The sequence below is a fragment of the Periplaneta americana genome, chromosome 11 (genome assembly GCF_040183065.1).
Source record: "Periplaneta americana isolate PAMFEO1 chromosome 11, P.americana_PAMFEO1_priV1, whole genome shotgun sequence".
NCBI lineage: Eukaryota > Metazoa > Arthropoda > Insecta > Blattodea > Blattidae > Periplaneta > Periplaneta americana.
This window is the reverse complement of record NC_091127.1, coordinates 57390246-57407514: the sequence shown is the minus strand read 5'-3', so window position 1 is coordinate 57407514 and position 17269 is coordinate 57390246. Positions and strand designations below refer to the sequence as shown.

The 17269-nt window shown below is 34.5% G+C and overlaps 1 protein-coding gene across 3 annotated transcripts in view; it reads right to left on the bottom strand.

Moving 5' to 3' along the window:
* Positions 1 to 17269, bottom strand: part of LOC138709033 (protein peste-like) — a 140086-nt gene that overhangs the window by 75125 nt on the left and 47692 nt on the right. Inside the window, exon 1 of one of the 3 annotated variants that reach the window (XM_069839510.1) lies at positions 13117 to 13230. The exons of the other annotated variants lie outside the window; for them this stretch is intronic. The gene's annotated coding sequence lies outside the window, so the exon portion shown is untranslated. Of the gene's footprint in view, positions 1 to 13116; positions 13231 to 17269 lie in introns of those variants that run through there. 3 annotated transcript variants of the gene reach the window in all.

Genomic DNA, 17269 nt, shown 5'->3' with positions numbered 1-17269 from the left:
GTCGTCCATAACCTGTTTTCGTAGGTGTTGATAATGAACTTCTGTATTACGTGAGGTGTAACGTAATATTTTTCTTTCCAATGCGATGACATGTTCATTTCGTTTTATTTCAGTAGATATATTCAGAATATACCCTATCATTTTACGATGGCGAACTACTAGCATAATATCCTATCTCGTTCTCTCTCTGATGGGAAGCATGTTTGTATTCTATACAAAAAAAAGAATAAAAGTAAAAATTAACAATTTGTCTAGTAATTTCCAAACTATTGCGAATTTGTGCATAGTAATGTCATAAAAGGTCTGAGATTTGCCGATAAATCCACGAGCGAAGCGAGTCGATTTATTTGGGAAATTTCATACCTCGAGTGACATTTATTAGGACTATTTCGTGAATAAAATAAAAATGTAAATAATATATCTCTAAAATTCGGTAAAAAAATGTTAATAATCATATATTTATGAATACTTCACCTATTCAGACATTTTGAAGTCGAAATAGTTGAATAACGATTACTGCAATAAAGAAATTGAATGTTATTCAGTAATGCCAATTGAGAAAAGCGAAATACAGGTTTAAAAATGTTAATTACATGTAGTGCGCTTTTCTCTTGTTATTATAACAAATACTTTTTCATTATCTGCTGAAATCATAAACATTTCATACTATATTTAATTACAAATAACCTGATTAATATATAAATTAAATGAGCAATTGTTATGGAGTGTCATTTTCTTTAGATACAATGGATATGGAATTAGAAGAAGAGGATGTAGATGTGGAAGTAGGATTTCGCACTTCATTTAGTACAATGGATTCATGCTCATCGATTTACGTGGAAACAGTTGGCGACACTGACTAAACAAAAGAACGACCATGCGATAAATTGATAGTGATAAACCGAACTGCAGAAATTATCGCGATGTATGACTGTGATTGGTTGGAATTCGAAATTTCATTACACTTCAATGGTCGAAAATGAAATGACGTCATATAAATGAAATAGTCAATATAATTTTTATTAGGTGTTTCCACTTTTCAGCGGTGGCCTCTAACGCACTTTCCTCTCGATAAAGAGAAGCAAACTCAGCCAACTGTGATTCTTTTTCGGATACATGAATATAAAACGTACGCTCCAGAATCATGACCAAGCTGCTAAAAATTCGTGTTTTTTTAATGCTGTATTAGCAGCGCGGTTTTTGGTAGAATTGGTAATAGCGAGAAGATATTTGGCGAATTAAGTCGAGTTTTCGCTATGAAATTACCTGACATTACCTTACAATATTATGAACCGTATGGTGAAATATATTGTACGCTCTAATCATTCAGAAACGGTACAAATTTTCCAACCTGATGATTTACATACACACGTCATAATTTGTTATTCCAAGTCCAGCTCTGTTAATCAAAACTGAACAAGTCCTACATATTTTTATAGTAGCCCGAGGACATTTTGTATAAAGCAGAATCTGATTTACAATAGTAGGTGGCCCATCAATGTCCTCACAAAGTATTACATTCATAGTATTAATGTTAGGTCGATTTCAGTTTTTTTTTTTTTTCACTTCCTGATAAATTAGCATTGATGGACTTGTCTGGTTTTGGGCGCAAGGTCCACATATAGTGCTCGAATTTTGTATGAACTGTAAAGAGGGGAATAACATACTGTTGTTAGGGTGTACATAAGGTGAAACAACGTTCAGAGTTTCCCCACACTAAAATTTAAAAATAAGATCTGAGTTTCGATTGAAATAATTTGAGTATCACAAACGTAACATGCATAAGAGTCCCTTCTGATGGTATAAATTTTCACTTCCTACTAGTGGGAGAGGCTTGAAAGTCCAATTTAGCCTACCCAATTTCTACAGCACACTCTAAGCCTACATATGCAAATTTTACATTTACCTACTAAATGTGATTTCATTGTCTAAGTCAGTGCTTTTCAAACTTTTTTATACGGCGACACCCTAGCAAACTCTAAAAATTTAGTGCTTCACTTTATCCTTCAAATGAACGTATTCCACACATTAATAGGCTACTTGTACACCCTTCATAAAATGAATAAAATTAACACACATATTTCTACTATTGTTAACATATTATATGAGGCAAAAGAAACATTTACACAGAGTTCTAAGATGAGGAAAACTATCACACTTATTTTCACCTTTGGTTTTAGTTTTTCAGGGCCCACAAGTGCTTGGCGAATCTTACAAATGTATTTTATATTTGGACGAATATGGGATAAATTCACTCGCATTTCTGTATCTAGCATTCTTAAACTGCCACGTTTCACTGTTTTGATATTGGCCATCATAGAAAATCCTGCTTCGCAATAATATGTGGTTGAAAATTGCAACAAAACCACAAGAACCCATTTAGCAAGATGCGGAAAATTGTCAAGTGAAATCCCGAATCTGTTCAAATCATCTCTTTGGTGTTTTAACTTCAAATTCCTATCATTTTTAATCTCTGCCAATTCTTCTTCTGCTAAGGAAAGTCCACTAACTTCAGATGACAAAAATGGATTTCTTATCCAGTGATATGCTTTTGTGTTCAGATCTGGGAAGTAACTTACGAATTTATCTGTGAGTAATGTCAGATAGTTGTAAATTGAATCTTTTATTTCGTTCTTCGAATAACAGTGAGATATATTTGGGAACATTTCGTAGCTGCCCTCTTTCACTTTTCGAGACCAAATTGCTAACTTTTCTCGTAAGGCAGACATTTTGTCTGTTGCAGTTAAGATATTCTCATCCTTATCTTGCAGACTAGACTTACACTTGTATACTACAACTATACGCAAATCTATGCGTCTGTCAAGGACACGTATCTACAAGGCAGCTAGATAAGCAAGGGTGATCAGCGATTTTCTTACATTTCAGTTATCATGAGTTAATTGCTCAAAACAGTTAAATATACCAGACAGTTCGCGACATCCCATAAACCTTCAGGCGACACCCAGTTTGGAAAGCTCTGATCCTAAGCTGTTACATAGTCATGGGTTTTTGTTTTCTGCCTAGTCACTTTCCGCTATAATACACTACTTAACTTGTACATACATTCCATTAATCATTTGTTTCCAAGAGTACAATAACATACATTCACACAGTTCTCAACGGGACAACATTCATGAAGTATGCATTTCTCCATGCTTGTTTGAAGAAGCGATATTTTTTTTATGCGCTCCACAGGTACTGACGTCTGTGCTGCATTGTAAATGAGTGAGTACAATGAGGAAATGGGAGGAGAAATATTAAAAGGTACACTAAAACGCGTCCTTGGAAGGGAGTTTGGGGCTGAAAGAAGCTGAATATGTCAGCTCCAAAGCCTGTTAACCACTTGTCTCACACCGAGTTTCGCTGTTCCACTGAAGAAACTCAAAAGAATTTTGAAGGAGAAAGCCGAAAATGGGCGTAACATAACAGTTATCGCATAAAAGGGGAGAGAGGAGAGAAGCATGACAGAGCAGCATTAAGGCAAGGAACGCCGGAAGATGTCAAAGCCTACACATTGAAAGGTACCGAGTAATTTCACAGTGCGAGTGCAACTCCAGTAAACGAAGGCAATATTCGAAATCCAAGGGTCCTTTTTCTAAGGCTTCAATTTGGTAAAATGCCGAAGCTTTTGTGGAAAGACGGATGTAGGTTCGTGGCACATTTCTTTTAGGGCACATCCCGACATTTGCCTTAGCGCCTTAGGAGCCATTGAAGTATGGCTCGATCGACCCTGAGGGCATTATTTAGGAAGGGTGGATGTTCTGTTATTGTAATAGCCCGAGTTGCAATATTCCAGCGGTTTTACCAGGAGATGAGTGATCACTAAAGGTAGGGATTTATACCACAACATGAGGATATTAGGTTACCTTGTGCTTAGACTGTCGTTACATCATGAATGACAGTAATTGAGGAGTCCGCAAAAATATTATATATTAATTCGCTTCCTTAGTTGAGGCGAAGATAACTAGCTATAGTGTAACCGCTAGTGTAATTAACCGATTAACAAAATATGATGCAAGCTTATTAGTGACAGGAGGAAACAGGACTCTCCCCTGAGAATCTTGACAGAAAGCGGAGCAGATTTAAAACGTTTATCTAATGGAATATAATAAACTCAAATGTGTTCCATTAATGTGATAATTTATTCCTATGGGAAGCAAAATGGAAAGAATTCTGAAATATATGTTCAACAAAAATGATTGCATGGTTTGCAACTCTGGCGGGAATAGCGCCGCGCTTTCTTGGAGATGAATACCTGGGTTTGCAGGGGCTCTGGCCGCCGACTAGCCGAGCAATGTATCGGGACTTTCAAACTGCCCGCATTGTATCACACTTGAGAGTCGTGTGGGCTGCCGGTGTACCTTAGGTGGTAGGCGCGTTTGGTTACAATCCCGGTCTCGCTCGGGAGTAAATTCTATTCCCGTTTGGGCTGATTGCGTGATTGAGGTTTTCAATAACTGTAAATTGAATGTCAAGTAATCCTATGGTGAATCCTCTTTCCCATCTCGCTAATTATCATCTCGCTATACCAACTGCACAGACGTCCAACACCGTAAAGTAGTACACTGCTCCGTCGATTTAGGAAAGCCAATGTTTACCTACTTAGATATAAACACGGAGCAAGTCCCCTGCAATCGGCAAGCACCATGTTTAAGTAGAGCATGAAAGTGAAGGAATATTATATACAGTAAAAATATCGATCATACGGAAATGAGTATTTAAGAATTGTGTGTGTGTATCCTATGCCCACCACTTCACTTGCGTGATTCGGGTTCCGCATATTGCGGATAGATGGCAGAACTGTGACCCATTTTCTAGTTGTACACCACTTCGGCAGGTCACACTGTACATGATGTGTATCTATGGAGAGTTATGTCGTGTACTAGGGTGAGTGTATGTGTAAGTGTTCGTGTAAGTTTAGTCTCTGGAATTAGTAATGATGATGAAGATGAGGAAGGGAGAAGGGGAAACCCGGTGCCGGCACGTAGCCTACTCCTGTCGAATAGCACCAAGAGAGCTGCCAGGCTTAACGTGCCCATCCGACGGACGAATCACTATCAACAGTGACATATCCCTTTTCTTCATATACACTGCGGAGAGATTTGGGATTTATGCCAGGCATATTGGTGCACAATCTAGTGATTAGAAGTTGTGCACCGCCATCTCTCCTAGTCCCAAGGTAGAAATTTTACATGGGAGCTAACTACCATAGAGCTAACTCGGCGGACGTATTTAAGAATTGTTAATTTATTAAAAAATTGAATCTGATACAACGTTAATAAAAGTTAATTTTATTTCCTACAACATATCATAATTATATAAAGTACAATAATAAATAAATAAGTAAATAAATAAATAAATGAGTGAGTGAGTGAGTGAGTGAGTGAGTGAGTGAGTGAGTGAGTGAGTGAGTGAGTGAGTGAGTGAGTGAGTGAGTGAGTGAATATTGCCATAAACTCTCCAGCAATATCTGTAATATTTGCGCCGTTCTCAAGGCGTTAAATACTATTTACTTTGTCAGAAATATTCAGACCTGAACATGTTTGTGGTATGATGCGTTATAGATATGCGGGGGCTTGAATTCTCGTCACAACAGATTACATTCTACTGTTTTGCTGTTTTCTTTAGACTCAGACACATTCTACTATATCGGCGGAGCAGAGTTGTAGTAGTATTACTTTACCTTTTAGGTGTGTTTTTCAAATTATCTATAATGTGTTTTGTCAAACTTCTCAACTTGTTTATAAAGGAAGCTTAATTAGTTAATTAATTAATAATAATAATAATAATAATAATAATAATAATAATAATAGCAGGAGCAGCAGCAGTAGCAATAGTAGTAGTAGTAGTAGTAGTAGTAGTAGTAGTAGTAGTAGTAGTAGTAATAGCGTCGTTAAATAATCGACTACAAAAAAGCCTAATGTGGATACAGGACCAAAAGCGATGTAATTTCAAATTAGCTTGTATATCTTGTTTATGCCGCACTGGCTCCTGACACACACAAACTGCAAAAGCGCGTTTTCTGCTAAGGAGGTCAGTTCGAACATTTGCTTTCGTATGCAAATAAGATCTGAAAGACTATAATTCTGACACGCGGGTACCAATATATATTCATATCACATTAGTCATCTAAAGAGCCAAAAGAACACGTTTTCCAAGGTTTGTTCAGACATAACAGAAACACATTGCAGCATTTGATGCTACAGAATTCCACATCACTTTCTACTTTCTTATGTGCTACAGAGATTTTATTTCGAGATAATCTTGGGAAAAAACTTCTCCAACCACTGGAATACGCATAATTTTCTCCAGGGGAGCATTATTAAAATTATTTACAATTTATAATATCGGTATTTTAAATTTTGTGTATTATTATTATTATTATTATTATTATTATTATTATTATTATTATTATTATGTTACGGTGTATTTATTAATAATATACTATGTTCTAATAGAACATATTCATGAATATCCTTATAAAACCTTTGAAACGTATTTTTTTCACAGCCATTCAATGGTTAACAAATTTTAACTTCTGTTTAATTTAGTATAATAAAAATGTTTCTGTCTTTATACACCTACACAAGAACTTTATATTTAAACAAATGAACTGTCAAATGCACAAAACGTTAAACGAACGTTTGACAATAAACTCAAACTAACGAACGGATGAACGCCGTTCTTAAAATGAGTTTAAAATCGACAATGCACAATATTTAACATCTGCACTGCAGAACTGTCGATACAATCTTTTCAATATATTTCACAAGTTAAATTTCATATCGTGTCACCTTCATTTTATTACAAAGTCGGTAGTAGGCAGTAGGTCTCTCTATGATAAATATAGCATTGTTATAATTCGAACGTGCGCAGCACCAAGCACAGGGATTATATTGAAGGAAGGTTAGGAGGATTACGCCATATGTCGATGTAGATTTTGTTACTCTGCCAGTGGAAAAGTGAAGAAGGGAAAACGATTATGGATAAAAAATACTCAAATATAATTAAGTATTTTTTTTAGTTCAAGGGGGAGTTCGAACCCGGTAATCCCCTTTCGTACGCTCCTGTCTCCAAATTTCTGATATGGTAGAAGTGGCATTCAACATGTTGTCTGTCTGAATGCAGACCTTTTTTCTAAATTATTGGAGAGTTTTCTAAACATTCAGTATTATTAGACAGTTGTTTAGAGAATGATACAACACGAGATATAGTTTTAGTAAAAATTAATGCGTGTCTGTTTGAAAGAGGAAAGTGAATCACTATTCTAAACTGTCGGAAAATATTTTATAATTTCCACCCTATGATAATGTAAAGTGATGAATGTAGTCAAGTGGACAATATGTCTCAAAGATACTTTATCAAGTAATTACATATTTAGGCCTATGCATCCAGACAGAAATCTCTTTCTTAGGTGAACATTTTAGTTCGTTGAAAATACCTACATAACCTACTTTTAAAAATTAACGTTAAGCCTATGGATACTAAATTTAAAGTGACATTATTCGTTTCGTTACTGAAACAGCGAAAAATTAATGTTTATTTATGTATGTCCTAATTGGAAACTTCAAATAAAAATTTAGGACTTAACAATACAAACATGAATTTGTGGAAATATCATAACCTTAGCCGTTATGGAAATAGAGCAAAAAAAAAAAGGATTTTAAACTATTCGTATATACCACAGGTTTGCGTTGCAATCTACAATATTTTACGATATTTAAGTCGCAAATTTAGAGTTGTAATTCCTTCCTCGTTACAAAAAGAAATAAATCAACGAAAATCGGTCTACCAAAATAGACTCCTCCTTCTACTAAAGGAACATCTATTTTCCGAAGTAAATCTTAAACACCATTTTTTTAGCTAGAGGGAAACTACAGTATATATAATTTATTTTTAAAAATTCATCAGTCTAGAAATTCTGGTTTTTCTGGATTGCCACAGAACATTTAATGGTTGAAGTGACTCTTTAGGAACGATGTCATCGATTCCAACATTTTTCAAAGAATTAGCAGTGAATTGTGGGATGAGACCCCTCGCTGTGATCATTAAACCACGCACTACCGAGACGCCTTCCATGTGTGCTTTCATAATTCTGTTGGTTAATCCACAAGTAATATATTTAGGCCCACTCAAGAAGCGAATGACATATTTTCATATTTGTATAACAATTTGATTCCATGTTATATTATCATAGAAATCTGTGCAAAATTATTTACACGAACAACTAAAAATATAATATTTACAATTGAAATGGGGATCTTTATTTTTATTTTATTGGGTTATTTTACAACGCTGTATCAACGTCTAGGTTATTTAGCGTCTGAATGATATGAAGATGATAATGCCGGTGAAATGAGTCCGGGGTCCAGCACCGAAAGTTACCAGCATTTGCTCGTATTGGATTGAGGGAAAACCCCGGAAAAAACCTCAACCTGATAACTTGACCCGACCGGGATTCGAACCCGGGCCACCTGGTTTCGCGGCCAGATGCGCTGACCGTTACTCCACAGGTGTGGACTGCGGATCTTAATCTGCCCCTTCTGTGAAATGCAAAAAAGAAGAAAATTTATCTTATTTCTTGGGTTTATATACATTATTTAATTACTTTACATTGGTATGTTATAATTTTAAAAAATAGCTACAAACAATGATATCATTGGAAAGACGTCATAAGAACTGAATTGCAGCAAAGTGCATAAAACGTGTAGCCTAATGAGGAAGTATTATGAACTTTTTTGTTTCTTAGTTTCGTTACCAAGGTCGAAGTCTAAGAGTCTGTTAATGAACCTAACACGTGTTTTCCGTATTATTTTTGGTTGATCGTCATTCATTTCAAATAATTAAAACATTAAAGCTCAATTTCTCTTTCGTAAATAAAAAAAAATACTGCCATTTATGAAACATTAATGTCGATACTAAGACACTATGTAGTTTCTTTCGTTTCCATGTAAATACTTAATGTAATCCTAGTACTATAAACAAGTTATGATAAAAAATCGTGCATAATGAGCTAGCTCTTTCTGCACGCGAGCTATAAAACCTACTTAGCAACGCAGTAAAGGTGACATGGTATACAAGAGCTTCAATGAAGCGAAGGTTTAGAGCAGGCATCGCAAATCGTCACAAATTCATGAGGTAATATAAATACTACCCGCTACACACAAAGTGAAGAAGCAAATGATCTAAGACGTGGTTATTTAGAGGAATAAATATTTTTAAACAACGTACATCTAAACTAACACAATCCTTATTGTTGCTTTTCACAAAGATGTCATTTTGGAGATCAGCAACCTCAAATTGGATGGAGTTACGCAATAGACCAACCGACGTTAAAAAAAAATTGATATATTTGCACAACTCTGTTCTGATTATAAATTGATAATACGAAAGTGCACTCACTATTACGTAGCACGGAGTGATGCAATTAATGTGTTTCTCCCTATAAATTCGTCACAAACATCTTCTAAATCTAACTTTTCAGCATATCCTTATGTGACATCTAATATCGGTAGGAGAGATGACTAAAGTGCACACCACCAATGCATCCTTACTTATTGAAATTTTACTTATTGTAACTTACTGATTTCAATAAGCAACCATCACATATTATGTTTTTCGTTTAGTTAATAGTCTGAAGTCAGGTTTTTACCTTATAAATGACACAGTAAGGCATCACTCATGAGGTAACTAAGCCAGGAAAGAATGGAAAAGTTGATGATGATGATGATAATAATAATAATAATAATAATAATAATAATAATAATAATAATAATAATAATAACAAATTAAAAAGACGACAAATTATTGGGTGGGCTCAGACCCTATGGGCCCATATAAGTTGACATCACTGAAAATTCCTTTCTGTAGCTGATATGGTAGCCGATCATTGTAACACGTCTATAGAACAACATAGTAAACATTTTGAACACATTGTATAAACATATTTCCCTTATCTGACTATTTTCCATATTAAATGACGCTTACATCTGACACTGAATTTCATTTATTATTTTCGATAAACTGACTTTTGGAACACGTTATAGGGTAAAGATTGTTAATACTGTGATACGAATAATATTGTGATAGTTCTTTTTGGGAATTTATTACAATTTTACTGAGCGAGAGGAAGATCGGTTTTTTGCGTCAACGTATTAAGGGAATGTTCATGGACAAGTTGCTGTACAAAACCGGTCTTTCTCTCGCTCAGTAAAATTGTAAAAAATTCTCAAAAAGAACTATCACAATGTTACTCGTATCACAGTATTACTAACCTTTACCTTACATAAACATAGAGCGAGATAAGTGTTAGGTTCGCAATTAAAAACTAACGACACGAAAAAATGAGTTATGCTCCATAAAGGTAGTATAATCTATGTATACCATGAAATATGGTATATATATAATATGTGTACTCAGTACATTTAATCTATAAAAAAAAAAAGGTATCGGTACTCATCAAAATTTACAAGTTTTACAACTTTATAGTAGCACGTGAGTTAGGGATGTATTGTTACGGGCGACTTCTTCTTCATGCAATCATAGTTTACTGTTTAAGTCCACTGCCTATTGTATCATTTATTTTTTTGTATGAGAGAAATGTTAATTTTGAAACGTTCAAAGAGGAAAGGTATTGATACTGTGTACTGCCAGAAAAAAAAGATATTATGCCTATTCCGACTTCTGATTTCTAAATATGTTCTGCCTAAAACCGGAGAACGCTCGTCAAAATTCAAACTGTTAAAGGGGCACTTTTGTGATTTTTAAAACTTCTACAATTTTCATTCAAAACTTGTGAAATTTAAATTAAATAATCAGACCTGCAATACTATTATATGTAAAAAATTGGTGTCATTAGGACTAAGAGTTCTGAAATAATATTTAAAAAATATACTTTATATTGACGTTACTAAAAAGGCTCCTTGCGTCAGGATTTTCAAAATTTCTAGTTCATATTTGCTCGAAAGCTTGAAAAGAGTCATGGAAATAAAAACAGATTAGCTTTTAGAGCTCAGTCTAAATAGAGAGTCACAATAGATTTTTAAATTTTGTGAATTTACTATAACAGCGCATTTTAACCTAAATGCAATGTCAATATTCCCAGAAGGAACTTAATATTAATATTTCATACATACAAATGCTAAGTAATTAAATCTTATTGATCAACATTTAATTGACTTCTGTGAGAAGTTTCAAGCAATCTGTCGACAACAGTTGTGCAAGGAGATTATTTAGTCAATGAACTGCTTAAAATTTTGAAGTCGAGGAAACATCATTAAAAAACATTTCTCTGAACTCACGTACTGTATGTTTGATTGTGCGGTTAGATCATCTAAAACAGTCTCAAATATAATTAAGAGCATAAAAAGGAGTGGATTATCTTAATTTTTCAGCATTATTTCACCATAGTCCCCCCCTTAAAATGAATTGAAAGTAAGTTTTAATAAAGGAAATAATATATCTTCGTTTTCTCCACAAAATAAACAATGTGTGTACGATGTAGTTCTATTTCATTTCTAGCCTATTACTAGGGAAAGGAAGTTCATGCATTTGAATATTTGTTCTCTATCGTTGTGTGAATCTGCTGAAAGATTATCTACATGAATCACAAATTTCTGAATACAATGATATTACTTTTATTGTGCATAAAAGTGCATATTTTGCCTTTATTTATAAAAACATCATATTTTAACATTTATGCAGGGAAACTGCATATTATATACGTTTATTTGTCTTTCCCTCATTTTCAAAAGAGTGTAACCTCGGTAAACACGACTAATTTATGTTTATGAATTTTGAACGTAACGATGACGCCCTCATAGGGAGCCTCTCAAGTTAGCAATTGGTATTCCTTTACTGCAGTCTTCAGCAGATTTCGATAGAACAATATACAGTTTAACATCAGTTCCAGGAAATGTAGGAGATAAAGTGAACGAGAAAACAGCAAATATTCTTTCCAAAAACTCTGCTTATTATCAACTTAAAGAAATTCAAGATATTCCCGAGGAAAAACACCCCAAAAACCAACAAAATTTTCTATAGAACAGCTCACAGCTTTTGTGCAAGCCCCTCTTACTTCTTGTGACGTAGAACGAAGTTTTTCGCGCTACAAAGCTATGCTAAGAGACAACAGGCAAAGAATGACAACAGAAAACATACGTCACTGCTTAGTTGTGAACTGTAACAGCATAAATGGAGCATTCAGCAATGGGGCAAGCATTTCAAAATCTATAGACTAAACGTAAGTTACCTATACCTTATTATTCTGTTAAAATAATCTCAGACTGATCATGCATATTTTGTAGCATATTTATCTATTTTTACGACATAAATGCATACATATTCTTCACGTTTTTAGGGCATGAACTTCCTTTCCCTGTTTATTACCATGAACTTATTTAAATTTAAAATTTATATTATGTTCCTAGGTCTTCCCAAATTTTTTCGACCTCTTGGGGCAGATTTTATCGTATGTCCCAAGAGGTCGAAGAGATTTGTAAAGACCTAGGAAATGCTGGCAAGAGACCGTAACAGAACCACTGGGGTCTAACACTTGAAGGCTGATGATGATGATGATCATGATGATCATGATGATGATGATGATGATGATGATGATGATGATGATGATGATGGTGATGATGGTGATGGTGATGGCGATGATGATGATGATGATGATATTATGTTCTAAAAGTATACCACAAAAATATGACTAGACTAAAGTACGAAATGCTTCACTGTTTTATATTATAAAAATATTCTACAAGTGTTATGATTGATATCCAAGTAGAAAGATTACAAAATAAAACATGAAAAAAAGACTTATTTCTCATGTATACACTTCATTCATAACACATTTTCAGGTCAGTCTATTTAAATTATGTCCTGATTTTGAAGTAATGTATGAAAACTCCACTTGCATTTTAAATCTACTCTCTAATACTGTTTGTTAAGAATTAGGAAAATGACAATCCCATAGGCAACGCATAAAACACGTCTAACGGAAAGTGATAGAAAGTGGTTTTTAACTTCAATGAAACTGTAACACACTGTCAAGAGTCTAGAAAGAGAAAGAATCTTGATAATTAATTAAATAACACAATTACACACAGCACATACCCATTCGCCACTGGGGAAGAACCAGCAACCACTATCGAAAACGAAGAGTTAATGAATGACAGGACTACGGTCACTTCAGACCTGCCCCTGACATCGTCATGCATTCGTATGAAACTTGGTTACAAGCTGTTTAAGAAGGACAAGTTCAACAAGCTGTAAGTATCGCAATAAAAGCAAAAACACTGTGATCAAGACTGGTTCCTGACTGACGTAAAATATTAAGTTTTTTACGCATTCATTTTACAAGATCGCACACTTACTGTCCTTGACTTCTTATCCTTTAATCGATGATGGTGATAACTAGGTTTTCTATGGGCACTTGTGCCATCATGCCTTTCTCATTCCATCATTACATCATTGTTGCCTTATTCTCCTATCTTCAACTCTTAATTATTATATCTGAAGTTTAAAAGACACGTTAAGTGAAGGACTACAGACCATTGGATGATAAATATATAAAAACGAAGATAAGGATAAATGAATGAACGTGAAATATATAAATTAAAAGAGAGATAAAAACAGAAAGAAATAAGAGAGTATGAAACGAAAACGTAAACTCGAGTAAGTGTGAGATAAGGATGAATGATAAATATTATTACCTAGATCAAGAGATAAAATTACAGAAATAAATATAAAAAGACACATAAAGAGATATATCGTTAATAGAGAGTAACAGGTAAGCACTTAAAGCAGATGAGAAAGTAAGTGGGACAAAAGTGAAATATACAGAGTAAAAGGGACAGAGTAAAAGGTAGAGTATAAAACGGTAAAAGTAAGTGGGACAGAGTAAAAGGTAGAGTCTAAATGGGAGAAAGTAAGTGGGACAGAATGGAAGGTAGTCTAAATGGGAGAAAGTAAGTGGGACAGAATGAAAGGTAGAGAATAAAATGGGCAGAATAAAAGGTAGAGTATAAAAGGTTGAAAGTAAGTGGGACAGAGTGAAAGGTAGAGCTTAAATGAAAGTAAGTAGGACAAAATGAAAGGGAGAGAGTAAAAGGGACAGAGTAAAATATAGGGTATAAAAGTATGAAAGTAAGTGGGACAAAAGTGAAATATACAGAGTAAAAGGGACAGAGTAAAAGGTAGAGTATAAAAGGGTAAAAGTGGTAAAGAGTAAAAGGTAGAGTCTAAATAGGAGAAAGTAAGTGGGACAGAATGGAAGGTAGAGTCTAAATGGGAGAAAGTAAGTGGGACAGAATGAAAGGTAGAGAGTAAAATGGACAGAGTAAAAGGTAGAGTATAAAAGGTTGAAAGTAAGTGGGACAGAGTGAAAGGTAGAGCCTAAATGAGAGAAAGTAAGTAGGACACACTGAAAGGAATAGAGTAAAAGGGACAGAATAAAAGGTACAGTGTAAAACGGTGAAAGTAAGTGGGGCAGAATGAAAGGCAGAGTCTAAATGGGAGAAAGTAAGTAGGACAGAATGAAAAGAAGAGAGTCAAATGGACAGAGTAAAAGGTAGAGTATAAAAGGGGACAATAAATGAGACAGAGTGAAAGGTAGAGTCTAAATAGGAGAAAGTAATAAGACAGAATGAAAGGTAGAGAGTAAAAGGGACAGAGTAAAAGGTAGAGTATAAACGGCTGAGTGTAAGTGGGATAGAGTGAAAGGTAGAGCCTAAATGGGAGAAAGTAAGTAGGACAGAATGAAAGGGAGAGAGTAAAAGGGACAGAGTAAAATATAGGGTATAAAAGTGTGAAAGTAAGTGGGACAGAATGAAAGATAAACTAAATGGGAGAAAGTAAGTGGAATAGAATGAAAGGTAGAGGATGAAAGGGACAGAGTAAAAGATAGAGTGTAAAAGGGTGAAAGTAAATGAAACAGACTGAAAGTTAAAGACTGAAAGGGTGAAAATAAGTGGAACAGAATGAAAGGTAGAGAGTAAAAGAGACAAAGTAAAAGGTAGACTATAAAAGGATGAAATTAAATGGGACAAAGTGAAAGGTACAGTGTAAGAGGGATAGTGTAAAAAGGAACAGAGTGAAAACTAGAGAGTAAAAGGAAGAAAGTAAGTGACACAAAGTGAAAGATGGAGAGTAAAAAGGATAGCATGAAAGGTAGTGTGTAAAAGGGACAAAGTCAGTGGGACAGAATGAAAACGTGGAGTATAAAAGGGAGAAAATAAGTGGGAGCAGAGAGGAAGGTAGAGAGTAAAAGGGACAGAGTGAAAGGTAGAGTGTACAAGGAAGAAAATGAGACAGACTGAAAGGTAAAGAGTACGAAGAGCAGTGTGAAAGGGCAAAGCCAATGGGATAGAGTGAAAGGTAGAGAGTAAAGATAAGAAAGAAATGGGATGGCGTAAAAAGTAGAGTGTAAAAGGAAAACGCTGTAACCGTTACACTTTTAAGTAAAATCATAAATGTTAAGTATCATTCTAGATAATAATGTAACTTCAGTAATACTACACCACTGTACATAATAAATATATTGATGGTACTTTATTAACCTATAACATGAAAGAGAATACACTCTTTGATTAGACTAGCGAGTAGGTACTTTCCTTCGTACTTCGCTTATACCTTCAACTGTTTTCTTCAATCACACCAACATAACTTATGTGACATTACGAAAGTGAACACAGAATTTTTTATATTACTGTATATGTGTTAATATCATGATACGCACCTTTCGTATGCCTTGCATATACGAATCTGTGACAAGTTAGGTTAGGTTGATTAGCCTTTTGTTATACCTTGCATATAATCTGTGACAATTTAGATTAGGTTAGGTTAGGTTAGGTTGTGCCTTGCATACATGAATCTGTAACAGGTTAGGTTAGTTTAGGCTTTTGTTATTCCTTGCATATACGAATCTGTGACAGGTTAGGGTAGGTCAGTTTAGATTTTTTATTGTACCATGCATATAAGAATCAGTGACAGGTAAGATTAGGTTAGTGTAGATTTTTTGTATGCATTGTATATACTCAAAATTGTCTGAGAATGTGCCGATTTTTGCTGTCCACCTTCCTTTGGTAACGCTATTGTAAAAATTTGACAAAAATGTCAGTAGATTGTATTATTGAAATCTTCAAGGTAAGACTATCATCATTATTAATATTTAGGTTAGGTTAGGTTAGCTTAGCTTAGAAGACGTCAAGGCCATCTATCCCGATGGTCTACGTGAAGATGAAGATTTCAGCGTGTGAGTGCAGGATTTTCAAGCGCTGTGCAAAGGCTCGTTCTTATTTGTTAGTGACGTTGTCGGTACTGGTCAATGAAGATCTATTGTAATGACTGATGTACATACGAAGTCACATTACGAAAACTGTGTCTTTTTCATTATCATTTGTTTTGTTTCACTATTTTTGAGTGCTTATTCAATTAATACAAGTTATGCGTTCTTCACATTTCATCGTATTGTATGTTTTATATCCGTACGTTTCCTTTTTTCACCACAAACTAAAACATATTCGCTTCCATTACGACACACCTCTAATTTCAAACGCAATTTACATGTATATTTTCCAATAATTATTTTTGTTTCTCCAAATGTATGCCTATAAATTCCGTACATTTTCAACTGCATCTCCACAAAACGTTCCCTTATAATTCAATAATTTTCACTTCCAAAATCATCAAAAGTACCTGTGCGCTAGTTTCTACCATATTTTGTTAGTTGTGTCATTCGGATGTGAAGGTAACTACAACGCGACTAAATTTGTCTCGTCAGATGGTTGTTGTTTACTTAAGCACAGTAGGTATACTAGAGGCGCTTGCAGGTATAGGCAGGGGAAAATGTAAATTGACACACGGAATAATCACTGAATATTGGTTGTACGTTGATATAACAATTGTAATGGCATATTTTGTGTACTTTTCTATAAACCCATTAAAGTGAGGATTGTTCAACGTTTTGAATGGAATATTACAACTTATCATCATTCGACACAAATCCTGGCAAAAGTTATATTTCATATTTGAGGCGAAATTTGAACTTGAACACTTATTTTCTTCTAACATACGAGCAACATTTTTCATGTGTTTCTGTGCATTACAGTGATATTCTATCGATTGTTTTGTTATCTTTTTTAATGCACACACACATAATCGACACTTAATTGTTTCACCAGTATCACTACGGTACTAAAAATGTGGACACCATATACTTGTATTAAAGAATACACCCCATGTTTTTAACATCTGTCTTCGGCATTAT